Genomic DNA, 27,941 nt, shown 5'->3' with positions numbered 1-27,941 from the left:
AGTGGATGGTCAGAAGAAAGCATGATACTTTTGTGTGTGAGATCATTTCGCTTGCTGAAGATTTTGGACAGTGTTTTGACCCTTGATTCTGATAGTTTGTTTGAGCGTATTATGGCAATGCCTGACTAAAACTCACAAGTGATTCTGTGTGTCTCTTTGTTTCAGCTATGGCTGGCTATAGGGTGAATGCACCAATTTGTAAGTCGCTCTGGATAAGAGCGTCTGCTAAATGACGTAAATGTGCCCTTGAGCAAGGCACTTAACCCTAATTGCTCCTGTAAGTCGCTCTGGATAAGAGCGTCTGCTAAATTACTAAAATGTAAATGAGTCAGATGTTGCAGCTCTCACTCTTCTCACTCCTCTGTCTCACTGGCAGCGCCAAGGCAGTAGGAGGTCAGTAGCATGAACTTTACCAACAGAATTCATCAGCCATTAATTTATCAATCAATCAATCAATCATGTTACGAGGACAGCTAGAAGTACTGATTGAATTAAACTGTATCAATTTAATAGCTCTATAGGCAGAAACATAACCTTCACTTTGTCATGACTTAACTCTGACCTCTGGTGGGTGTTGATGTTTTAAAAAAAATAGTTTTAAAGGTCCTGAACAGTCATTCTGAAAAGTACTTTTTCTCTCATGGCTAACTACCAGGAAGTTGAAAAAGACAGGCTGAGTGGGTGGTGAGCTTATATTAATTAGTTCGCCTTGACTGACAGCTCTTTGAAACGCCTATGTCAAGCAACTTGGATGCAGTGAGCAGTGTTGCAGTAAAATCATCTCAAGCAAATTTGGTGACACAAAAAGCAACTCAAACAACATTGAAATTGCATCAATGATGTCATTTTTATTTATTTATATATATATATATATATATATACACAGTGGGGAGAATAAGTATTTGATTGGCGATTTTGCAGGTTTTCCTACTTACAAAGCATGTAGAGGTCTGTAATTTTTATCATAGGTACACTTCAACTGTGAGAGCCGGAATCTAAAACAAAAATCCAGAAAATCATGCATGACATAAGTATTTGATACATCAGAAAAGCAGAACTTAATATTTGGTACAGAAACCTTTGTTTGCAATTACAGAGATCATACATTTCCTGTAGGTCTTGACCAGGTTTGCACACACTACATCAGGGATTTTGGCCCACTCCTCTATACAGACCTTCTCCAGATCCTTCAGGTTTCGGGGCTGTCGCTAGGCAATACAGACTTTCAGCTCCCTTCAAATATTTTCTATTGGGTTCAGGTCTGGAGACTGGCTAGGCCACTCCAGGACCTTGAGATGCTTCTTATGGAGCCACTCCTTAGTTGCCCTGGCTGTGTGTTTAGGGTCGTTGTCATGCTGGAAGACCCAGCCACGACCCATCTTCAATGCTCTTACTGAGGGAAGGAGGTTGTTGGCCAAGATCTTGCGATACATGGCCCCATCCATCCTCCCCTCAATACGGTGCAGTCGTCCTGTCCACTTTGCAGAAAAGCATCCCCAAAGAATGATGTTTCCACCTCCATGCTTCACGGTTGGGATGGTGTTCTTGGGGTTGTACTCATCCTTCTTCTTCCTCCAAACACGGCGAGTGGAGTTTAGACCAAAAAGCTCTATTTTTGTCTCATCAGACCACATGACCTTCTCCCATTTCTCCTCTGGATCATCCAGATGGTCATTGGCAAACTTCAGACGGGCCTGGACATGCACTGGCTTGAGCAGGGGGACCTTGCGTGCGCTGCAGGATTTTAATCCATGACACGTAGTGTGTTACTAATGGTTTTCTTTGAGACTGTGGTCCCAGCTCTCTTCAGGTCATTGACCAGGTCCTGCTGTGTAGTTCTGGGCTGATCCCTCACCTTCCTCATGATCATTGATGCCCCACGAGGTGAGATCTTGCATGGAGCCCCAGACCGAGGGTGATTGATCTTGAACTTCTTCCATTTTCTAATAATTGCGCCAACAGTTGTTGCCTTCTCACCAAGCTGCTTGCCTATTGTCCTGTAGCCCATCCCAGCCTTGTGCAGGTCTACAATTTTATCCCTGATGTCCTTACACAGCTCTCTGGTCTTGGCCATTGTGGAGAGGTTGGAGTCTGTTTGATTGAGTGTGTGGACAGGTGTCTTTTATACAGGTAACGAGTTCAAACAGGTGCAGTTAATACAGGTAATGAGTGGAGAACAGGAGGGCTTCTTAAAGAAAAACTAACAGGTCTGTGTGAGCTGGAATTCTTACTGGTTGGTAGGTGATCAAATACTTATGTCATGCAATAAAATGCAAATTAATTACTTAAAAATCATACAATGTGATTTTCTGGATTTTTGTTTTAGATTCCGTCTCTCACAGTTGAAGTGTACCTATGATAAAAATTACAGACCTCTACATGCTTTGTAAGTAGGAAAACCTGCAAAATCGGCAGTGTATCAAATACTTGTTCTCCCCACTGTGTATATATACACTGCTCAAGAAAATAAAGGGAACACTTAAACAACACAATGTAACTCCAAGTCAATCACACTTCTGTGAAATCAAATTATCCACTTAGGAAGCAACACTGATTGACAATAAATGTCACATGCTGTTGTGCAAATGGGATAGACAACAGGTGGAAATTATAGGCAATTAGCAAGACACCCCCAATAAAGGACTGGTTTTGCAGTTGGTGACCACAGAACACTTCTCAGTTCCTATGCTACCTGGCTGATGTTTTGGTCACTTTTGAATGCTGGCGGTTCTCTCACTCTAGTGGTAGCATGAGACGGAGTCTACAACCCACACAAGTGGCTCAGGTAGTGCAGCTCATCCAGTATGGCACATCAATGCGAGCTGTGGCAAGAAGGTTTGCTGTGTCTGTCAGCGTAGTGTCCAGAGCATGGAGGCGCTACCAGGAGACAGGCCAGTACATCAGGAGACGTGGAGGAGGCCATAGGAGGGCAACAACCCAGCAGCAGGACTGCTACCGCCGCCTTTGTGCAAGGAGGAGCAGGAGGAGCACTGCCAGAGCCCTGCAAAATGACCTCCAGCAGGCCACAAATGTGCATGTGTCTGCTCAAACGGTCAGAAACAGACTCCATGAGGGTGGTATGAGGACCCGACGTCCACAGGTGGGGGTTGTGCTTACAGTCCAACACCGTGTAGGATGTTTGGCTTTTGCCAGAGAACACCAAGATTGGCAAATTCGCCACTGGCGCCCTGTGCTCTTCACAGATGAAAGCAGGTTCACACTGAGCACATGTGACAGACGTGACAGAGTCTGGAGATGCCGTGGAGAACGTTCTGCTGCCTGCAACATCCTCCAGCATGACCGGTTTGGCGGTGGGTCAGTCATGGTGTGGGGTGGCATTTCTTTGGGGGGCCGCACAGCCCTCCATGTGCTCGCCAGAGGTAGCCTGACTGCCATTAGGTACCGAGATGAGATCCTCAGACCCCTTGTGAGACCATATGCTGGTGCGGTTGGCCCTGGGTTCCTCCTAATGCAAGACAATGCTAGACCTCATGTGGCTGGAGTGTGTCAGCAGTTCCTGCAAGAGGAAGGCATTGATGCTATGGACTGGCCCGCCTGTTCCCCAGACCTGAATCCAATTGAGCACATCTGGGACATAATGTCTCGCTCCATCCACCAACGCCACATTGCACCACAGACTGTCCAGGAGTTGGCGGATGCTTTAGTCCAGGTCTGGGAGGAGATCCCTCAGGAGACCATCCGCCACCTCATCAGGAGCATGCCCAGGCGTTGTAGGGAGGACATACAGGCATGTGGAGGCCACACACACTACTGAGCCTCATTTTGACTTGTTTTAAGGACATTACATCAAAGTTAGATCAGCCTGTAGTGTGGTTTTCCACTTTAATTTTGAGGGTGACTCTAAATCCAGACCTCCATGGGTTGATACATTTGATTTCCATTGATAATTTTTGTGTGATTTTGTTGTCAGCACATTCAACTATGTAAAGAAAAAAGTATTTAATACGATTATTTCATTCATTCAGATCTAGGGTGTGTTATTTTAGTGTTCCCTTTATTTTTTTGAGCAGTGTATATATATATATACATCTCCCGTTTGGCATGTCTTTTGTGATGTGTTTCACAGCAGCACTGACGGATGTGTTGACATGACAACTGAGTCAGAGTTTTGAATGACCCTTCCCCCCCTTTTGTTCCATGCTGGATGAAGACCTCGCTAGCCAGTAACTAGCTAACACCAGACACAGATGAAATGGGAAACATATAAGAATATTTGCCATAGATTGATAGGGTAAACTTGTAATTATATTTGCTGACACCATTCAGTCACATTTTGGCGCCAGTAGAGTAGCTATCTAGATGTATAAACCACGCCCCTCTGCCCCGATGTTGGTTAAATGGCGGTACTTATTTAAATTAGGTAAGAGAATATCATGTTACAGTACCAGTGGTGTATTAAAATGAGAGTTAAGGTGATGTCACGTTGTCCCCTAAATAATGAATCCAAGTATTTGACATGGGGGAGGGGACCAGTAACTTTATGATCAAACTTTATCAATGTATAACTTATCATACTTTAGTCATCATACTTTGATCTGGTTTCCTTCAAATATCATCACATTTCATGAAAAACAACATTTTAACTATTCATGACCTTTAAATCAACACTGAAAGTGTTGTCTATGGACCCCATATAAACACCGGAACAGTGTTAAATTAATTTACAGATTAGTGTAAAGCCTTATTCAAATATTTCCCAGAGTGCCTTGCCTTTTGAGTAAATTGTAGAGTTATCACCAATGACTATATATGTTATTGACAGAGACATGGTTGATGTATTCATCCATTTTCGGTCCTATGGACTTCACCCAGTATTAGGTGAGATCCTAAGTGAATGTTATCATTAAAAATATATATGTTTAACACAATACCACACGTCATTTTGGGGGCCAAGTTTTACCCTTTTATAGGGGCCTGAAACTCATACATATCACTTTGAACCAAAACCACGTCATTATTATCATATTTCCCAGCATGCTCTATTGCAGGTTGATATTTCAGAATTGTTTGTTAAAATATCTATGTTTGTGCACGTACATTGATTGACTGATTAATCTTATGCTACACAAAGATAAATGACATACATTTTTCTAAACTAATCCAATCAGTTAGTTCAAATCAGGAAGTTGAAAAAGACAGGCAGTCATTCTGAATGCAGGTTTCAGGTGAATAATTATTCCAACTGTTGGATCTCCACCCACTGATTGGATTCCAATAGGAATTACATATCACCTTGCAAGCTAGCATAATGTGACTTGCAGGCCTGATATGGCGTGTAAACCATGGGTTTCAGGCCCTTGTGTTACACTCTCAGAATAAAAGGTTTACATTTGTGACTAAAGGGATACAAACACTTATTTGTCTTTGTGTAGCATAAGATTAATCAATCAATCAATGCACCTGCACAAATATAGATATTGAAACAAACAATTCTAAAAACAATCATCCTGCGATAGAGCAAGCTGTGAAATATAATGATGATGGGCATGGTTTTAGTTCAATGTGACGTGTATGAGTTTCAGGCTCCTTTATTAGGTTAAAACTATGCCCACAAAATAAAGCCTTATGAAATAAATACAGTGCACTCGGAAACTATTCAGACCCCTTCACCTTTTCCACATTTTGTTACGTTACAGCCTTATTCTAAAATTGATTAAATGCACATTTTTCCTCATCAATCCACACACAATACCCCATAATGACAAAGCGAAAACAGGTTTTTAGAAATGTTTACCAAAAAAAAAGAAACAAGTATTTACATAAATATTCAGACCCTTTGCTATGAGACTCGAAATTGAGCTCAGGTGCATGCTGTTTCCATTGATCATCCTTGAGATGTTTCTACAACTTGATTGGAGTCCACCTGTGGTAAATTCAATTGATTGGACATGATTTGGAAAGGCACACGCCTGTCCCACAGTTGACAGTGCATGTCAGGGCAAAAACCAAGCCATGAGGTCAAAGGAATTGTCCGTTGAGCTCCAAGAAAGGATTGTGTCGAGGCACAGATATGGAGAAGGGTACCAAAACCTTTCTGCAGCGTTGAAGGTCCCCAAGAACACAGTGGCCTCCATCATTCTTAAATGGAAGACGTTTGGAACCACCAATACTCTTACCAGAGCTTGCAGCCTTGCCAAACTGAGCAATCGGGGGAGAAAGTTCTTGGTTAGGGAGGTGACCAAGAACCTGATGGTCACTCTGACAGAGCTCCAGAGGTCCTCTATGGAGATGGGAGAACCTTCCAGCAGCACTCCACCAATCAGGCCTTTATGGTAGAGTGGCCAGACGGAAGCCACTCCTCAGTAAAAGGCACATGACAGCCCGCTTGGAGTTTGCCAAAAGGCACCTAAGGACTCTCAGACCATGAGAAACAAGATTCTCAGGTCTAATGAAACCAAGATTGAACTCTTTGGCCTGAATGCCAAGCGTCCCGTCTGGAGGAAACCAGGCAACACTCATCACCTGGCCAATACCATCCCTACGGTGAAGCATGGTGGTGGCAGCATCTTGATGTGGGGATGTTTTTCGGCGGCAGGGACTTATAGACTAGTCAGGATCGAAGGAAAGGTGAACGGAGCAAAGTACAGAGAGATCCTTGATGAAAACCTGCTCCAGAGCGCTCAGGACCTCAGACTGGGGCGAAGGTTCACCTTCCAACAGGACAATGACCCTAAGCACACAGCCAAAACAACGCAGGAGTGGCTTCGGGACAGGCCTCTGAATGTTCTTGAGTGGCCCAGCTAGAGCCCGGACATGAACCCGATCGAACATCTCTGGAGAGACTTGAAAATATCTTTGCAGTGATGCTCCCCATTCAACCTTACAGAGCTTGAGAAGATCTGCAGAGAAGAATGGGAGAAACTCCCCAAATACAGGTGTGCCAAGCTTGTGGCGCCATACCCAAGAAGACTCGAGGCTGTAATCGCTGCCAAAGGTGCTTCAACAAAGTACTGAGTAAAGGTCTGAATATTTATGTAAATGTGATATTTCAGTTTTTAATTGATTTGCAAAAAAAATGTAAAACCTGTTTTTGCTTTGTCAATATGGGGTATTGTGTGTAGATTGATAAGGAAAAAAACACATTTATTTAAGGCTGTAACGTAACAAAATGTGGAACAAGTGAAGGGGTCTGAATACTTTCCGAATGCACTGTATGGCATAGTGTTAAATATATATATATTTTTTTTATGACAACATATTCACTTAGGATCTCACTTTTCGAAGTCCGTAGGACCAAAAATTGATGAATGCAACAACCATCTCTCTGTCACTAACAAATACAATGGTGGTAACTCTACAATTTGCTTGAAAGGCACTGTGGGAATATTTGAAAAAGGCTTTACACTAATCAGTGTGTTAATTTAACACTGTTCTGGTGTCTATATGGGTCCACAGACTCAACACTTTCAGTATTGATTTAACACCATCAGTGTTCTTTTATTTAATTAATTTTTTGTGGAGAATTTGTTGTGAAGAGATATATTTTGAATGGACCATCTCTGTAAAAACTCTGTCTATGCATACTACATGACACGCGTAATAATTGCATAATTTCTTTGCCGTGCATCATTTCTCCAACGTGTTTTTCTTTAAGAGGTGGCCTCAATAAAAAAGATGGTGGTCCGCAAACAGTCCCTGTGCCGCATGTTTGTCTTTACTTTACTTTATATACTCTTTGTGTGCAGATCTCTGTGAGGACAAAGGACGAGAGGTTGAGCGGGTGTTTTCAGTTTCCGGTGATGCTGCCATGTTAACATCCACCCTGGTGGACCTCAATATGTCTGACTACCGCAGCATCCCCTATAACATCTCATGGTATGACCCAAGGACTGGGAGAGAGCTGACCAGGGAGACAAGAAAGACTCTGCCGCGGGGAAAGACACTGTGGATTTTTAACATCGCGATGGAGGATGCTGGAAACTATGAGTGTGTTGTGAGGTAGGGGCAATACTTTTGTCTGCTGTGTGTGTGTGTGTGTGTGTGTGTGTGTGTGTGTGTGTGCTGTAAATATTTTCTGTTACCTTTGATAAACAGACTACCCTCCCAGTGCTATAAGAAACCGGCCTTACTGATTGTGAACCACACCAACCCAGAAGAATGCGGTCGACCAGAAAAGGCCGACCAGGTCCTGACCAACAAAGCCACCGGTTTTCTGAACTGCCCATTGAGTGACCATATCAGGGAAGTGGACAATTACTCCATTCAGTGGTACAAGGTGAGTCCTATGGGGTAAACAGACAGTGCAGTGCAATGGGAGAGTGTTGAGAGGGAACGCCTGACAGCAGGGGTGGACTGGCCATGCCGGATGGGCTGATACATTTTTAGCCCAATGGGATTGTCATATTTTTTTTTTTTTTTTACATAATTATAATTATCTGGCTAATAACCAAATTAGTTCACCCAAAGTTCACCCAAATTACAATGACATTGGTTTCCTTACCCTGTAGGCCAGTCTATGGACAAGGTATAACAACAACGTGCTTTGGTTTGCTTTCCCTTGCACTGTTGTCACATGGAAGCATTTTGGCATTTGTGGCACAAATCTCATTCAAGTCATTTGACCGATATTGGCATTTGTCAAGCATCAGTATGAAACATTTATGCACTCACTAACTGTAAGTCGCTCTGGATAAGAGCGTCTGCTAAATGACTAAAACGTAAAATGTAATCATGTTCAAATCAATTTGAGATACATTTGGACATGATGTAGTCCCCTGTAGCTCAGTTGGTAGAGCATGGCGCTTGCAACGCCAGGGTTGTGGGTTCGTTTCCCACGGGGGGCCAGTATGAAAATGTATGCACTCACTAACTGTAAGTCACTCTGGATAAGAGCATCTGCTAAATGACTAAAATGTAAAAAATGTAAATGTAATAACGGGGTCCACAGTGACAAAAATGGGCCTTTTGGGGGCCTCAAGGAAAGAAAATGGGCCAATTTCGGGTCCTCAAGGGAAAAATGGTCTGGTGTGTCAGAAATGCCATGGCAGATTTCTGGTCCCAGTCTGCCCCTGCCTGACAGTGCTGGAAAGCCTGTTTGAACTCTTTCTTTTCAGTCATTCAGTCTGTCTCTATGTATTCTTAATTTGTGTTTAAAACTATAGGAATGTGGGGTTATTACTACTAGTGACTACATTTGAACAATGTTCCATCAGATACGGTATATACTCTTTACATTGTTCATTGCTCTCACACATTGTACTGCATTGAATTGTTCTGAGAGTAGGTATTCTAAGGTAAGACATTATCACAACTTATCTGTAATTGTGTATTCATTTTGTTTTATTAGCCATATTCCATTACTATGATATTCCATTCCATTACCACTACCTTTCAGTGTGGATTTCTACTTTAAACCTTTCAGGGCTGTGAACCCATTGTGAAAGATGACCCATTGTGGAACAGGTTTAGCTATGTCAATAACAGTGTTACGGAGTTACTCCGAGTAGAAGCGGTCATTCCTGAGGACCATGCGTTCTACACCTGCACCATGACCTTTAACTTGGAAGGGCTCAGCGGCAGGATCTCAGAGACCATCAACGGTATGGTGGACGGTGAGTTTTGTTGGCACAGCTCATAAAGGTTGTCCCTAACCACAGATTATTACCATATACTCCCAATCCTTACCACAGCCATTACAGAGATACAGTGCCTTCAGAAAGTATTCACACCAGTTGACTTTCTCCACATCTTGTTGTGTTACATAGTGGGATTAAAAGGGATTTAATAGTCATTTTTTGTTAACAATCTACACAAAATACCCTGTAATGTCAAAGTGTAAGAAAAAGTCTAACATTAAAAAAAGAAAAAAATAGAACACTAATATATCTGATTACATAAGTATTCAACTCCCTGAGTCAATATATGTTAGAATCACCTTTGGCAGAGATTACAGCTGTGAGTATTTCTGGGTAAGTGTCTAAGAGCTTTCCACACCTGGATTGTGCAACATTTCCCCATTATTCTTTTCAAAATTCTTCAAGGTCTGTCAAGTTGGTTGTTGATCATTGCTAGACAACCATTTTCAGGTCTTGCCATAGATTTTCAAGCAGATTTAAGTCTAAACTGTAACTCGGCCACTCAGGAACATTCACTGTATTCTTCGTAAGCAACTTCAGTGTAGATTTGGCCTTGTGTTTAAGGTTGTTGACCTGCTGAATGGTGAATTCATCTCCCAGTACCTGGTGGAAAGCAGACGGAACCAGGTTTTCCTCCCTGGTCTTCGTTGTTGAATCTGTGTTTGAAATTCACTGCTTGACTTAGGGGCCTTACATATAATTGTACTGTATGTGTGGGGTACAGACATGAGGTAGTCATTCAAAAATCATTTGAAACACTGTTATTGCACACAGAGTGTCACGATCGTCAAAAGGAGTGGACCAAGGCGCAGCGTGCAATGCAAACATACTTTATTTATATTCACCACACGAACAAAAACAACAAAACAATACGTGAAGTCCTTGGTAACAAACACAAACCAACACGGAACAAGATCCCACAAAACACAACTGCCAAACGGCTGCCTAAGTATGGTTCCCAATCAAAGACAACAAGCAACAGCTGATTCTCGTTGCCTCTGATTGAGAACCACCCCGGCCAACACAGAAACACATGAACTAGATACTGAAACAATGAACACAAAACATAGACTCTACACACCCTGGCTCAACATAAAAGAGTCCCTAGAGCCAGGGCGTGACACAGAGTGAGTCCATGCAACTTATAATGTGACTTGTTAAGCAACATTTTACTCCTGAACTTGTTTAGGCCTGCCATTACTAAGGCATTGAATACTTCTTGACTCAAGACATTTCATCATTTTTAATTAATTTGTAAACATTTCTAAAAACATTCCACTTTGACATTATGGGGTATTGTGTGTAGGCCATTGATACAAAAATCTAAATTGCATCAATTTCAAATTCAAGCTGTAACACAACAAAACGTGGAAAAAGTCAAGGGGTGTGAATACTTTCTGAAGGCACCGTATATGACCCTGAATCAGAGGTTATGAGTTCATAGAGGCTGCTTTGAAACTTTGCTCTTTGAGAGCTTAGAAAGGGTTGTTTTCTATAGGGTCAGGTAAATGAATATTTCTGTGTCTTTCTATGATGTTTATGAATCATTGTCATAATTTCAGTGCAGTATTGCCTGGAGCCCAAAGTGGTTGAACCTGCCAATGAGATCATCAAAGCAGATCTGGGTGAGTAAACCACTAGAGAACGTGTGTGTGTGTGTGTGTGTGTGTGTGTGTGTGTGTGTGTGTGTGTGTGTGTGTGTGTGTGTGTGTGTGTGTGTGTGTGCGCGTGCGTGAGTTTATTATTTATTTTCATTCATGATCCAAATAAAGAATTCAATGTTTGCCCACTAGGTTCTTCCTTCAGTAAGATGTGTCGGGTGTTTGTGCCGAGTGTGGGGAATAAATGTTGCACGGATTTGAATTGGAAAGCTAGCAATAACTCCATTTCCAAAATTGTTTCAGAGCGCATCTTTCAGGAATCACAAAGGTAGGTTGAGACAACACAACAGTATCGCAATACACACTGTAAGTATTCTACAAATGTGTTGCTTTTTAACCATTTTCATGTAGACTTGATTGTGTTTTTTTTTTTTTTTTTTTTTTCACCTTTATTTAACCAGGTAAACCAGTTGAGAACAAGTTCTCATTTACAACTGCGACCTGGCCAAGATAAAGCAAAGCAGTGCGATAAAAACAACAACACAGAGTTCCATATGGGGTAAAACAAAACAAAGTCAAAAATACAACAGAAATAAATACATATACAGTGTGTGCAAATGTAGCAAGTTATGGAGGTAAGGCAATAAATAGGCTATAGTGCAAAATAATTACAATTAGTATTAACACTGGAATGATAGATGTGCAAGAGATGATGTGCAAATAGAGATACTGGGGTACAAATGAGCAAAATAAATAACAATATAGGGATGAGGTAGTTGGGCGGGCTAATTTCAGATGGGTTGTGTTCAGGTGCAGTGATCGGTAAGGTGCTCTGACAACTGATGCTTAAAGTTAGTGAGGGAGATAAGTGTGTTTTGGATCATTGTCTTGCTGCATGACCCAGCTGCGCTTCAGCTTCAGCTCACAGACGGATGGCATGACATTCTCCTGTAGAATTCTCTGATACAGAGCAGAATTCATGGTTCCTTCTATTAAGGCAAGTCGTCCAGGTCCTGAGGCAGCAAAGCATCCCCAAACCATCACAATACCACCACCATGCTTGACTTACAGTATGAGGTTCTTACTGTGTAATGCAGTGTTTGCTTTTCGCCAGACATAATGGGACCCATCTCATCCAAAAAGTTGACTCAAGTTTGCCAAAAAGCACCTGAATCATCAAGACTCTTTGAAGAATGTTCTATGGACAGATGAGTCAAAAGTATAACTTTTTGGACGACATGGGTCCCATTACGTTCTACAGGAGAATGTAAGGCCATCTGTCTGTGAGCTGAAGCTGAAGCACAGCTGGGTCATGCAGCAAGACAATGATCCAAAACACATATTCAAGTTTACTTGAAAATGGTTAAAAAGCAACACATTTTAAGTTTTGTAATTTACTAGTCAAAGTCCAGACCTAATTCCAATTGAGATGTTGTGGTAGGACTTGAAACTAGCAGTTCATGCTTGACAACCCAAAAATGTTGCATGCAAGAGTGGGCCAAATTCCTCCACAGTGATGTGAGAGACTGATCAACAACTACAGGAAGCATTTGGTTGCAGTCATTGCAGCTAAAGGTGGCACAACCAGTTATTGAGTGTAAGGGGGCAGTTACTTTTTCACACTTGCATAACTTTGTTAATTAAATAAATAAAATAAGTATAATTTTGGGGTTTGTTATTTGTACACTCAGGTTCCTTTATCTAATATTAGGTTTTGGTTGAAGATCTGATAACATTCAGTATAAAAAATATGCAAAAATAGAGAAAATCAGAAAGGAGAAAATACTTTTTCACGGCACTGTATATGCCTGTATTCTGTGTCATCCAGATGGATGTTCTACTGTATAGTATCTAAACTGTTGGTATCGTATCAGGTATACCACTGAGATTAAGATAGGCTCCATATACCTTAATACATAGTGCTTGCTTTGAAACTTTGGAACTTCACAAAATCAAATCAAATCACATTTTATTTGTCACATGCATCGAATACAACAGGTGTAGACCTTACCGTGAAATGCTTACTTACAAGCCCTTAACCAACAATGCAGTTGAAGAAATAGAGTTAATAAAATATTTACTAAATAAAATAAAGTAAAAAATCAAATAAAAAGTAACAATAAAATAACAATAACGAGGCTAAATACAGGGTGTACCAGTACCAGGTCAATCAGCGGGGGTACAGGTTAGTCGAAGTAATTTGTACATGTAGGTAGGGGTAAAGTGACTATGCATAGATAATAAACAGCGAGAAGCAGCAGTGTAAAAACAAAGGGAGGGGGGTGTCAATGTAGATAGTCCAGGTGGCCATTTGATTAATGTTGACACAAAGGAACTTGAAACTCTCGACCAGCTCCACTACAGCCCTGTCGATGTGAATAGGAGCGTGTTTGGCCCTCCTTTTCCTGTAGTCCACGATAGCTCCTTTGTCTTGATCACGTTGAGGGAGAGGTTGTTGTCCTGGCACCACACTGCCAGGTCTCTGACCTCCTCCCTTTAGGCTGTCTCATCGTTGTCGGTGATCAGGCCTACCACTGTTGTGTCGTCAGCAAACTTAATGATGGTGTTGGAGTCGTGCTTGGCCACGCAGTCATGGGTGAACAGGGAGTACAGGAGGGGACTAAGCATGCACCCCTGAGGGGCCCCAGTGTTGAGGATCAGCTTGGCAGATGTGTTGTTGCCTACCCTTACCACCTGGGGGCGGCCCGTCAGGAAGTCCAAGATCCAGTTGCAGAGGGAGGTGTTTAGTCCCAGGGTCCTTAGCTTAGTGATGAACTTTGTAGGCACTATGGTGTTGAACGCTGAACTGTAGTCAATGAACAGCATTCTCACATAGGTGTTCCTTTTGTCCAGGTGGGAAAGGGCAGTGTGGAGTGCGATTGAGATTGCGTCATCTGTTGATCCATGGGGGCGGTATGCAAATTGGAGTGGGTCTAGGGTTTCCGGGATGATGGTGTTGATGTGAGCCATGACCAGCCTTTCAAAGAACTTCATGGCTACCGACGTGCTACGGGACGGTAGTCATTTAGGCAGGTTACCTTCGCTTTTCTGGGCACAGGGACTATGGTGGCTTGCTTGAAACATGTAGGTGTTACAGACTTGCTCAGGGAAAGGTTGAAAATGTCAGTGAAGACACTTGCCAGTTTGTCCATGCAGGATCTGAGTACACGTCCTGGTAATCCGTCTGGCCCCGTGGCCTTGTGAATGTTGACCTGTTTAAAGGCTACGGAGAGCGTGATCACACAGTCGTCTGGAACAGCTGGTGCTCTCATGCATGCTTCAGTGTTGCTTGCCCCGAAGCGAGCATAAAAGGCATTTAGCCCATCTAATAGGCTCGCGTCACTGGGCAGCTCGCTTCTGGGTTTCCCTTTGTAATCCGTAATAGTTTGCAAGCCCTGCCACATCTGACGAGTATCAGAGCCGGTGTAGTAGGATTCAATCCTAGTCCTGTATTGACGCTTTGCCTGTTTGATGGTTCGTCTGATGGCATAGCGGGATTTCTTTCAGTCTGTGCTAGCAAAACAGTGACAGCCAGTGACTGATGTGGTGTACTCCTCAATGCCATCGGAAGAATCCAGGAAGACATTCCAGTCTGTGCTAGCAAAATAGTCCTCTAGCTTAGCATCTGCTTCATCTGACCACTTTTTTATTGACAGAGTCACTGGTGCTTCCTGCTTTAGTTTTTGCTTGAAAGCAGGAATCAGCAGGATAGAATTATGGTCAGATTTGCCAAATGGAGGGCGAAGGAGAGCTTTGTATGCGTCACTGTGTGTGGAGTAAAAGTGGTCTAGGGTTTTTTTCCCTCTGGTTGCAGATGTGATATGCTGGTAGAAATTAGGTAAAATGGATTTAAGTTTGCCTGCATTAAAGTTCCTGGCCACTAGGAGCGCCGCTTCTGTCCTGCCGATGCACGGAAATCCAGCCAACTGTATATTATCCGTGTCGTCGTTCAGCCACGACTTGGTGAAACATAAGCTATTACAGTTTTTAATGTCCCGTTGGTAGGATAGTCTAGAACGGAGCTCATCCAGTTTATTCTCCAGTGATTGCACGTTGGCCAATAGAACGGATGGTAGAGGCGGGTTCCCCACTCGCCGAAAAATTCTCACAAGGCACCCGATCTCCGCCCCCTGTACCTCTGTCTTTTCTTCACACGAATGACGGGATTTGGGCCTGGTCTCGGAGAAACAGTATATCCCTTCTGTAAGACTCATTAAATAAAAAAATCTTTGTGCAGTTCGAGGTGAATAATCACTGTTCTGATATCCAGAAACTATTTTCGGTCATAAGAGACGGTAGCAGCAACATTATGTACAAAAAGTTTAGAAACAATGGAAAAAACCACACAAAACAGCACAGTTGGTTAGGAGCCTGTAAACGGCACCCATCCTCTCAGGCGCCAATACAAGTGTATGTTATGTTAACTGTTGCCATGATGGTTTGATTGTGCGTTCACAAGGGGGAACTTGTCTGTCTCCCCCCCCCAGAGCAGGGAGTGGAGAGAAGAAGAGGAGGAGGGTGTATGGTTGGAGCGTCATTTGAATTTCTTGATGGTGGAAGAGGAAGACTTTTACGTCAACTACACGTGTTTGGTTTCCAGTGACAGAGGCATTTCTTTAGCCTTCTTCATACTACAGCCTACAGGTTAGACAATACTGTCTGGAGGATAACATAAAGGTGTTTCAAAAGAGATCACACACATATTATCCTGTCCCTTTACCCTTGTTTTGATAGTGTATTATAACAACTGCAACCTCACCACTTTTGAAAAAACTGTTATAAATGCTATCTTCTCTCTTTTTCTGCACAGATCCAAACTACCTGCTCCCTATTGGGGTACTACTGACTAGTGCTGTTGCTCAGGAGGATGTTCCCGCTTCTCTACACAAACACAGGTACGCAATGAGAGACACTTTACCGCACATATACTGCGCAAGCACACTCATGGAAACATTAATAGAAACATGCCTGAGCGCGCACACGCAGACATGCACACACTCATGCACACACACACACTATCTGCAGACTCATTGCATACTGTGCTTTCACGAAATGGAAACTCGCACTAACATAAATATACATTCCTACACCAGATAAAGACAGAAATGCACATACAGCATGTCTCCCCACAAACCCCCAGGCCCACACTTAAACCCACACACACACGCATGTTGCATTGCTTGTGTTAGGTTCTGAACAAACTGAGTAAAAACTCAAACGGACAACTAGAAAAAGCTCAAACAAAGTTTATTCACCCACTGGGTCATACAGCTGCAAAGACAAAGATGTTTACACAATCACATATATTTATACCTTCCTACTAGGCGGAGTCAACCCCTTGCATATCTAGACAGCCAATACATCTCTGTTGCTAGTCAGGAACGTATTTGGTTCCTCTCATTGGTGTAGCCTCCTGCTAGAACCTTCATGGGCATGGAAATATACAGTTGAAGTTGGAAGTTTACATACAGTCATTAAAACTTGTTTTTCAACCACTCCACAAATTTCTTTTTAACAAACTATAGTTTTGGCAAGTCGGTTAGGACATCTACTTTGTGCATGACACAAGTAATTTTTCCAACAATTGTTTACAGACAGATTATTTCACATATAATTCACAGCAATTCCAGTGGGTCAGAAGTCTACATACACTAAGTTGACTGTGCCTTTAAAGTTGGCTTGCAAGCTGAAGAACACCATCCCAACTGTGAAGCACGGGGGTGGCAGCATCATGCTGTGAGGGTGCTTTGCTGCAGGAGGGACTGGTGCACTTCACAAAGTAGATAGCATCATGAGGAAGGAAAATTATGTGGATGTATTGAAGCAACATCTTAAGACATCAGTCAGGAAGTTTAAGCTTGGTCGCAAATGGGTCTTCCAAATGGACAATGACCCCAAGCATACTTCCAAAGTTGTGGCAAAATGGCTTAAGGACAACAACGTCAAGGTATTGGAGTGGCCACCACAAAGCCCTGACCTCAATCCTATAGAACATTATGGGCAGAACTGAAAAAGCGTGTGCGAGCAAGGAGGCCTCTTACACCAGCTCTGTCAGGAGGAATGGACCAAAAGTTATCCAACTTATTGTGGGAAGCTTGTGGAAGGCTACCCGAAACGTTTGACCCAAGTTAAACAATTTAAAGGCAATGCTACCAAATACTAATTGAGTGTATGTAAACTTCTGACCCACTGGGAATGTGATGAAATAAATAAAAGCTGAATAAATCATTCTCTTTACTATTATTCTGACATTTCACATTCTTAAAATATAGTGGTGATCCTAACTGACCTAAAACAGGGAATTTTTACTAGGATTAAATGTCAGGAATTGTGAAAAACTGAGTTTAAATGTATTTGGCTAAGGGGTATGTAAACTTCCGACTTCAACTGTATGTGTGTGACAGGACTGACTGTTCCTCCTCACTTCATCTGACCTGACCTCGGGCCGAATTCCTCACTCCTCCCTACTCCACGGCTGTCCTACCTTAGCAGTGACTGAAACCAGACTGTTGCCCTTTGCCTCTCTCCATAGGGTACATGAGATTTAAGAATAAAATTTTCCAACAGAATGTAAGCTCTGCACTCCCCTTTCTCACTCAGTAACTTTCCATACACCCGGTTCTAATATGGTAACATGAATAAGTATATTCCAAGCTAGAATCCAACACTTGTTTCCCACTCCCCACCTGACCACAAGTAAAATCAGTAGCAAGTGTAGCAATGTATTGTAGCACATCCCACAGCTATGCAAGCACAGCATTTTCCATGACTCAGAGGAAACAGAGAGGAAGTTTGATACAAGGCACTAAATAGGCCATGTAACCATAAAACACAAGCAACTATGGTGTCATAAATAACCAAGCCTCCTCTGTTAGGCAGGTTTGTGGAGGCTTTTGCTCTAGCCCAGCACTAACACATCTATTTTGTTTTACCTGTCCCTATCCTGCATGTGGCAGACTCTGATGGGAAGTTGTATGATGCGTACGTGGCATACCCCCGTCTGTTTGGGGATGGGGGCGGAGCCTGTGGGGAGGCAGAGATGTTTGCCCTCCACATGTTGCCCCAGGTTCTGGAGGGGAGGTGTGGCTACAGGCTGTTCATACTGGGCCGGGACAGCCTACCAGGGGAAGGTATGACATCTCAGCTCGACCCTGAGGCTCCAGGTTCCAGAAGACTAAGTTAGCCTTGGCATTAGTACATAAGTAGCATGATGATGAAATATGTGAAACCTTTCTGAAATCATAAAGACCTTCAGAAACCATTTCAATGGTAGAACAATGTTTTAATAACAATTTTCCCTGCTCCCTGACCCCCTCTTCTCCTCCCTCCTCCCTTTCCCCCTCTTCTCCTCCCTCCTCTCTCCTCCCTTTCCCCCTCTTCTCCTCCCTCCTCCCTTTCCCCCTCTTCTCCTCCCTCCTCCCTCTCTAGCCATAGTAGATGCAGTGGAGGAGAGCATGCTGGCAAGCCGGCGTCTCCTCCTGGTCTACTCTGGCTCTACGTTCTGCAGTGGAAGCCACAGTGACAGCAGCAGTGGTGTCCTGGAGGCCTGGCAGAGCTTCGAGAGGCAGACGGCCATGCACCGTGCCCTGTTGGAGGGCTCCCTTAAGGTGGTCCTTGTGGAGCTGGAGGAGGTCTCCCCCACACAGCTGACCCTCTTCCCCGAGTCGGTGCGCCACCTCCGGGAGCGCCAGGGCGCCGTCTGCTGGTGGAAGAGTAGCAGAGGGTTGAGGTGTGGGAGGTGGGGAGAAGAGGAGGAGGTGGAGGAGAAGAGAGGGGAGCTGGCTTCGTCCCCTCTCTCCTCACCCTCTCTTTCCTTGTCCTCACGCTTCTGGAAGGAACTGAGGTATTATATGCCAGTGAGGGGCACGAGGACGAGGTGACCAGAGAAGAACAGCCTGATGAAGTTGTGATGGGATGGATGGGCTTTGGAGAGGACAGTGTTAGACATAACGAGGAAATCTGTTGAATGAAAGGACTTCTGGTACCTGACTCTCTCAACACATTTTCATGAAAAATTATTGAATCCAGTTATTTATGTGTGACTGATACCGGTGTGGAACAGCTGGTCACTCTTAAAGGATTCTGAATGATTACCTTGCCAATAGGATGATTGAATATTATTGTCTTGCAGACAATTATTTTTTTGTGAGTTTCCTCCTAATACAGGATGTGGTAGGAATCCTAAGGGTCATCATCATCACACCTGTTAATACTTATTTTCTATAACTTCGTGTGAAATCTATTTCTTATTGCAACGGCAAGTAAAATATGCCCTTTGTGTTTTATAGAAACGCAAGGTGTTTAATGTGAATGATGTTTTGCTTACAGCTAATGTTTTTTATACTGTCTATGTTTTCATGTTTTCTATTGTTTTCTAAAAATACATTTTAATCTATTTTAGAATAAGGCTGTAATGTAACGAAATGTGGAAAAAGTCAAGTGATCTGAATACTTTACGAATGTACTGTATGTCATGAGGTCCACCTGGCTACCACAACACACTGTCTTCAGTTGCACGAAGTTGGAAGCACAGAATCATCTAGAATGTCAATGTATGCTTTAGCGTTAAGATTTCTCTTCACTGGAACTAAGGGGCCTAGCCCGAATCATGAAAAACAGCCCCAGAATATTATTCCTCCTCCACCAAACTTTACAGTTGGACACTATGCATTGGGGCAGGTAGCGTTCGTCTGTCGGACTGCCAGATGGTGAAGCGTGACACATCACTCCAGAGAACACAATTCCACTGCTTCAGAGTCTAATGGAGGTGAGCTTTACACCACTCCAGCCGACTCTTGAAGGTAACAGCGCTCACGGTTGCCCCTAGTGGCCGGTTTCCACGTCATCTCCTGATGTCCTCAGACATGGAGGGACGTCAAATACTGACTTGTATGACGGGTGACCAGGCTGGATTTATCACCACCTTCAAGAAAAGTAACTTTGAATATGTCAAGATAAGAGAATATTCTGCGTCATTACCGCAACGGCTATAACTCATCTGGAATTGCTTCTATTTAAAAGAATACGTCTCAACATGTTGTGTTTGGAATTCATCAAATGATAACTGATCATATTAACCAAGTAAATTTGTTTTGTATCTCTCCATGTACGTTATCATTAAACTCACTTACTGCACCTGTTTCCTGACTCCCTGCGTCTCCGTTACGGAATACTGCCTCTACAAATGGAAGCAGCAGGTAATCAAGACATTTGAAACCCCACCTCTTTAAGGAATACCTGGGATAGGATAAAGTAATCCTTCTACCCCCCCCCCCAAAAAAAAAATTTGTAAAGTGGTTATCCCACTGGCTATAGGGTGAATGCATCAATTTGTGAGTCGCTCTGGACTAGAGCGTCTGCTAAATGACGTAAATGTGCCCTTGAGCAAGGCACTTAACCCTAATTGCTCCTGTAAGTCGCTCTGGATAAGAGCGTCTGCTAAATGACTAAAATGTAAATGTAAATGTAAGACATCTCCCAGATGGTAGGTGAACAGGGACGCCTACTTTGCAAACACCACGACCAGCTGACGCAACTGGGGACGACTATAGATGAGGTCCTCCGCGTTCTTCAACACCTCGACATTACCCAAGGGGCGTCACCTCCAACTAGCGGAGGATTCTCTACCACGAGTCGACCCAGCGAGCTAGCACCCCAGCCCATCCAGCAGTCCTCCCAGGTCAACGATGTCCGATTGTCCCTCCCGGACAAATATGATGGGACTCCATCTAAATGCCGTGGCTTCCTACTCCAGTGCTCCCTCTATTTCGCCCATCAGATGGGAGCCCCCACCACCGATACGCGAAAGGACCGACAGGGGGAGTGGGCCCGATTCCTCGAGGGGTGCCCCGCCTATGCCGTCAAATCCCTCCTGGGCTCCCGACGTCGTGGGGGTCGGCTCCAGTACCTGGTGGACTGGGAGGGGTACAGTCCAGAGGAGCGGTGTTGGGTCCCGGTGGACGACATTCTAGATCCCAACATCATCAGATATTTCCTTCTTCGCTGTCCGGACCGGCCCGCTCCTCGCCCTCGGGGCCGTCCCCCTGTGGCTGGAACCGCGCGTCAGGGGGGACTTCATCACACCTGGACTTCATCACTACCTTGATTACTCCCCATTTATCTACAGTGGCTTGCGAAAGTATTCACCCCCCTTGGCATTTTTCCTATTTTGTTGCCTTACAATCTGGATGTGATGGGTGATTTGAAGGAGTCAGGCGCAGGAGGGTAAATCACACAATAACAGGATTTATTCCGGAATACAGAGTTACACAGTAAAGCGTCAAAACTGTCCTGTGCGCAAAACAGGTGCACTGGAACCAACAAGGCACATGGGGAAAATAACCTGGCGATACAAAATACAAGGAGCTCCACCGAGCTTCACTATCCTCACAATAAACAATCACACACAAAGACAAGTGGGCAGAGGGAATACTTGTACAGGTACTGATGAGGGGATATGAACCAGTTTTGTGTAATAAACAAGACAAAACAAATGGAATGATGAGATGAGGAGTGGCAGTGGCTAGAAGGCCGGTGACGACGAACGCCGAAGCCTGCCCAAATAAGGAGAGGAGGCAGCCTCGGAGGAAGTCGTGACAGTTGGAGGTGGACATGAGCAGCGTTCCACGTCCCCTCAAAGCGCAGAAACCAGTCATCCACCGCAGGAGCCTCGGTCTGGCTCTGATGCCACGGTGCCAGAACCGGCTGATAACCTAAAACACATTGAAATGGCATTAGGTTAGTGGAGGAGTGGCGGAGAGAGTTCTGGGCATATTCGGCCCATGGCAAGAACACCGACCACTCCCCTGGCCGCTCCAGGCAGTAGGACCTACCCACATCCTGGTTCACCCGTTCCACCTGCCCATTAGACTCGGGGTGAAAACCGGAAGTCAGGCTGACTGAGACCCCCAGACGTTCCATGAACGCCTTCCAGACCCTGGATGTGAACTGGGGACCCCGGGTCAGACACTATGTCCTCTGGAAACCCCATAGTGCCGATAGACGTGTGTAAACAGGGCCTCCGCAGTCTGCAGGGCCGTGGGGAGACCGGGCAGCAGATGGAGGCGGCAGGCTTTGGAAAAGCGGTCCACAACGACCAGGATGGTGGTGTTAATTTGACAGAGGGGAAGATCAGTAAGGAAGTCAATACACAAGTGTGACCATGGCCGTTGTGGAACTGGTAAGGGCTGTAACTTACCTGCTGGGAGGTGCCTAGGTGCCTTACTGGGCGCACACTGAGCAGGAGGAGACATACACCATCACGTCCTTAGCCAAGGTAGGCTACAAGTACTTTCCGTTCAGACAGCGCACTGTATGACCGATACCTGGGTGACCAGAGGAGGGGGTAGTGTGTGCCCAATAGATCAGACGGTCACGGACAAGAGAAGGCACGTACTGCAACCCAGCTGGACACTGAGGTGGAGATGGCTCTGTGTGTAATGCCCGCTCTATGTCCGCGTCCATCACCTATACTACCGGCGCCACAATACAGGAGGCCGGGAGTATGGGGGTGTTGTCTATGGGCCTCTCCTCTGTGTCGTACAGCCGTGACAGTGCGTCTGCCTTCACGTTCTTCGTACCCGGAATGTATGATAGAGTAAAATCAAACCGGGTGAAGAATAGGGCCCACCTGGCCTGGCGAGGGTTCAGCCTCCTCGCTGCCCAGATGTACTCCAGGTTATGGTGGTCCGTCCAGACGAGGAAAGGGTGTTTCGCTCCCCTTGAGCCAGTGCCTCCACACGTTCAGGGCTCGGACAACAGCGAACAGCTCCCGATCACCAACGTCGTAGTTCTGCTCCGCCGGGCTGAGCTTCTTGGAGAAGAAGGCATAGGGGCGGAGCTTGGGTGGCGTGCCCGAGCGTTGAGATAGGACAGCGCCTATCCCAACCTCGGACGCATCCACCTCCACTACCAACGTTAGTGATAGTTCGGGATGGGCCAGTACCGGGGCTGAGGTGAACAGAACCCTCAGGTTACTGAAGGCCCTTTCAGCCTCAGCAGACCAGCGGAGTCGGGACGGCCCACTCTTCAACAGAGATGTAATCGGAGCTGCGACTTTGCCAAAGCCCCGGATAAACCTCCGATAGTAGTTGGCAAAGCCAATAAAGCGCTGCACCTCCTTAACCGTGGTTGGAGTCTGCCAAATACGCCCGGCTGAAATGCGATCTCCCTCCATCTCCACACCTGAGGTGGTAATGCAGTATCCGATAAAGGAGACGGACTGTTGGAAAAACAGACACTGTTCTGCCTTGGCATAAAGGTCATGTTCCAACAGTCGGGCCAGCACTTTGCGAACCAGGGACACATGTTCGCTGCGCGTATCGGAATACACCAGAATGTCATTGATGTAGACAACTAGACCACGACCAAGCATGTCCTGAAACACCTCGTTCACAAAGGACTGGAAGACAAATGGAGCATTCATCAAACCGTACGGCATCACCAGGTATTCGTAATGCCCCGTGGTTGTGCTGAATGCTGTCTTCCACTCGTCCCCCTCTCGGACACGCACCAGGTTGTACGCACTCCGGAGATCTAATTTTGTGAAGAAGCGTGCCCCATGCATTGACTCGATCATAGATGGAATGAGGGGTAGAGGATAACTATGAAGTATAGTCCCCTTGTTCAGTGCTCGGTAATCAAGGCAAGAGCGCAGACCTCCGTCTTTCTTCTTCACAAAAAAGAAACTTGAGGCGGGCGAAGTGGAGGGACGTATGAACCCCTGACGCAGGGACTCGGAGACGTATGTCTCCATCGCCTCCGTTTCAGACTGCGACAGGGGATACACATGACTCCTGGGAGGCACAGCGTCTACCCGGAGGTTTACCGCGCAATCCCCCGCCCGAAGAGGTGGTAATTTGGTCGCCTGCGTTTTGGAAAATGCGTACGCCAAATCGAGGTATTCGGGGGGAATGCGCACAGTGGAGGTAGTGTCTGGACTGTCCACCGTGGTTGCACCAATGGAAACACCTAGACACCTACCCTGACACTCTCACGCCCACCATGTGAGAACCCTCTGCAGCCATGAAAAGGTGGGGTTGTGTAGTACTAACCAGGGAAGACCTAACACAACAGGGAAATCAGGAGACTCAATAATAAAAAAGGTGACTTGCTCGCTATGGGTCTTGTGCGTAACCATAGTGACTGGTGCTGTAACTTCCCTAACGAACCCGGACCCTAGTGGTCGACTGTCAAGTGCTCTGATGGGGAGTGGAATGGATAGGGGAACCAATGTAATGCCTAGACTATGTGCAAATGACCTGTCCATAAAGTTCTCAGCTGCGCCTGAATCGACCAGCGCCTTACACTGGGGAACTACAATGTAATCAGGAAAGTGCATGGGTAGGGTAGAGTGTGCAGCAGAGGGCTCTGAACGAGTGTGGGTTTTCGATACCTGGGGTGACGCGAGAGTGCCCTGCCTGCCGCCTCAAGACCCAAAAGAACGCCACGACAGCGTGCAGGAGAAAGTCCTCTCGTTCCACTAGAGGGACACTGGGGCTGTCATCCTCCGCTTTCCCGGATCGCCGCTCCACCCAGCTCCATCAACTCGTGATCCGGGTTGGGGGGGTGGAACGGGCAGGCCCCTTCCAGGACGTCCTCTAGCAGCCAGCAGGTTGTCCAACCGGATGGCCATGTCCACCAGTTGATTAAAGGACAACATGGTGTCCCGGCAGGCTAGCTCCCTTCGGACATCCTCTCGTAGATGGCACCAGAAGTGGTCAATGAGGGCCTGCTCGTTCCACCCAGGCCCAGCCGGGGTCCTGCGCGGTCCTTGTCCCCTGCCTCAGGTGGACCAGCCGCTTGCCCGCCTCACTACCTTCGGGCGGGTGATCGAAGACGGACCGAAAGAGGCGAGTGAACTCCCCGTAGTTGTCCAACGAGGCTCCTCTTTCACTCCAGACTGCATTGGCCCACTCCAGGGCTTTCCCCTAGAGGCAGGAGACGAGGGCAGACACCTTCTCCCGCTCCGATGGGGCCGGGATGATGGTAGAATAATATAGCTCCAGTTGTAGGAGGAGTCCCTGGCAGCTGTCCCGTCTAAATCCCGTGGTCGGAATATATGGATCCCTCTGGGTGCTGGGATGTGGGTGGCTGGATCTGATACAAAATACAAGGAGTACCACGAGCTTCACTATCCTCACAATAAACAATCACACACAAATACAAGGGGGCAGAGGGAACACTTATACAGGTACTGATGAGGGGATATGAACCAGGTGTGTGTAATAAACAAGAAAAAAATAGAATGATGAGATGAGGAGCGGCAGTGGCTAGAAGGCTGGTGACGACGAACACCGACGCCTGCCCGATCAAAGAGAGGGGGCAGCCTCGGATGAAGTCGTGACACTGGAATTAAAATGGGTTTTTGGGGGGTTTGTATCATTTGATTTACACAACATGCCTACCACTTTGAAGATGCAAAAATATTTTTTCTTGTGAAACGAACAAGAAAGAAGAAAAAAAAAACGGAAAACTTGAGCGTGCATAACTATTCACCCCCCCCCAAAGTCAATACTTTGTAGAGCCACCTTTTGCAGCAATTACAGCTGCAAGTCTCTTGGGGTATGTCTCTATAAGCTTGGCACATCTAGCCCCTGGGAGCTTTGCCCATTCTTCAAGGCAAAACTGCTCCAGATCCTTCAAGTTGGATGAGTTCCACTGGTGTACAACAATCTTTAAGTCATACCACAGATTCTCAATTGGATTGAGGTCTGGGCTTTGACTAGGCCATTCCAAGACATTTAAATGTTTGCCCTTAAACCACTCGAGTGTTGCTTTAGCAGTATGCTTAGGGTCATTGTCCTCCTGGAATGTGAACCTCCATCCCAGTCTCAAATCTCTAGAAGACTGAAACAGGTTTCCCTCAAGAATGTCCCTGTATTTAGCGCCATCCATCATTCCTTCAATTCTGACCAGTTTCCAAGTCCCTGCTGAAGAAAAACATCCCCACAGCATGATGCTGCCACCACCATGCTTCACTGTGGGGATGGTGTTCTTGGGGTGATGAGAGGTGGTTGGTTTGCGCCTGACATAGCGTTTTCCTTGATGGCCAAAGAGCTCAATTTTAGTCTCATCTGACCAGAGTACCTCCCGAGTGGCGCAGTACCTCCCGAGTGGTGCAGTGGTCTAAGGCACTGCATCGCAGTGCTAGCTGTGCCACTAGAGATCCTGGTTCGAATCCAGGCTCTGTCGTAGCCGGCCGCGACCATGAGACCCATGGGGAGGTGCACAATTGGCCCAGCGTCGTCCAGGGTAGGGGAGGGAATGGCCGGCAGGGATGTAGCTCAGTTGGTAGAGCATGGCGTTTGCAATGCCAGGGTTGTGGGTTCGATTCCAACGGTGGGCCAGTATGAAAAAAATAAAAAATAAATAATGTTTGCACTCACTAACTGTAAGTTGCTCTGGATAAGAGCGTCTGCTAAATGACTAAAATGTAAATGTAATGTTTGGGGAGTCTCCCACATGCCTTTTGGCGAACACCAAACATGTTTGCTTATTTTTTTCTTTAAGCAATGGCTTTTTTTCTGGCCACTCTTCTGTAAAGCCCAGCTCTGTGAAGTATACGGCTTAAAGTGGTCCTATGGACAGATACTCCAATCTCCACTGTGGAGCTTTGCAGCTCCTTCAGGGTTATCTTTGGTCTCTTTGTTGCCTCTCTGATTAATGCCCTCCTTGCCTGGTCCGTGAGTTTTGGTTAGTGGTGTTGCAGACTCTGGGGCCTTTCAGAATAGGTGTATATATACTGAGATCATGTGACAGATCATGTGACACTTAGATTGCACGCAGGTGGACTTTATTTAACTAATTATGTGACTTCTGAAGGTAATTTGTTGCACCAGATCTTATTTAGGGGCTTAATAGCAAAGGGGGTGAATACATATGCACGCACCACTTTTCCGTTATTTATTTTTAGAATTTTCTGAAAGAAGTTCTTTTTTTCATTTCACTTCACCAATTTGGACTATTTTGTGTATTACATTTGACATTTTAGTCATTTAGCAGACGCTCTTATCCAGAGCGACTTACAGTTAGTGAGTGCATACATTAAAAAAATGTCATACTGTCCCCCCGTGGGAATCGAACCCACAACCCTGGCGTTGCAAACGCCATGCTCTACCAACTGAGCTACATCCCTGCCGGCCATTCCCTCCCCTACCCTGGACGAAGCTGGGCCAATTGTGCGCCGCCCCATGGGTCTCCCGGTCACGGCCGGCTACGACAGAGCCTGGATTCGAACCAGGATCTCTAGTGGCACAGCCTTAGACCACTACAGCCTTTTGTCCATTACATGAAATCCAAATAAAAATCCAATTAAATTACAGGTTGTAATGCAACAAAACAGGAAAAACGGCAAGGGGGATGAATAGTTTTGCAAAGCACTGTAGCACTCATCGGGTCAGGCAGTATTGGTTATGTTTTCTTGTCCATACGCTTCCCTTGTTTTCGATCTGTCCATGTTCTTAATCATGAAACTCACTACTGCACCTGCTTCCTCTCTCCCTGCGTCTCCGTTACATAAATCCATGTCTTGTTGTATAAAATGGCCACAGTCAATACCAGTTTATGGTTCCTGACAAAAGTAGAACATTATTTATGTAAATACAAGTTTCTTTCAAGAAAAAAAAAAAAAAAAAAAAAGCCAAAAGTGCCAGTAGTTGCAGAACCACCCATATACAAACTTTATTTGTGTAGTGTAAGGTTCTGTATTTATTTTCTTAGTCAACCTTTTGTTCTTGAATGTAGC

At 45.2% G+C, this 27,941-nt stretch overlaps 1 pseudogene across 1 annotated transcript; it reads left to right on the top strand.

Annotated features, from left to right (window-relative positions):
* The first annotated feature begins 323 nt into the window (after positions 1–323).
* Positions 324–19,253, top strand: LOC311128827 (interleukin-1 receptor type 1-like; annotated as a pseudogene). Its single transcript has 10 exons — positions 324–393; positions 7,707–7,959; positions 8,056–8,236; positions 9,383–9,572; positions 11,159–11,221; positions 11,390–11,525; positions 15,690–15,841; positions 16,008–16,092; positions 18,154–18,327; positions 18,626–19,253. The product of its transcript is annotated as an interleukin-1 receptor type 1-like (transcript).
* Positions 19,254–27,941: the final 8,688 nt, after the last annotated feature.

Source organism: Coregonus lavaretus (assembly GCF_964263955.1).
Source record: "Coregonus lavaretus genome assembly, chromosome: 5".
NCBI classification, from domain to species: Eukaryota; Metazoa; Chordata; class Actinopteri; order Salmoniformes; family Salmonidae; genus Coregonus; species Coregonus lavaretus.
This window is presented reverse-complemented; position numbering and strand designations above follow the sequence as displayed.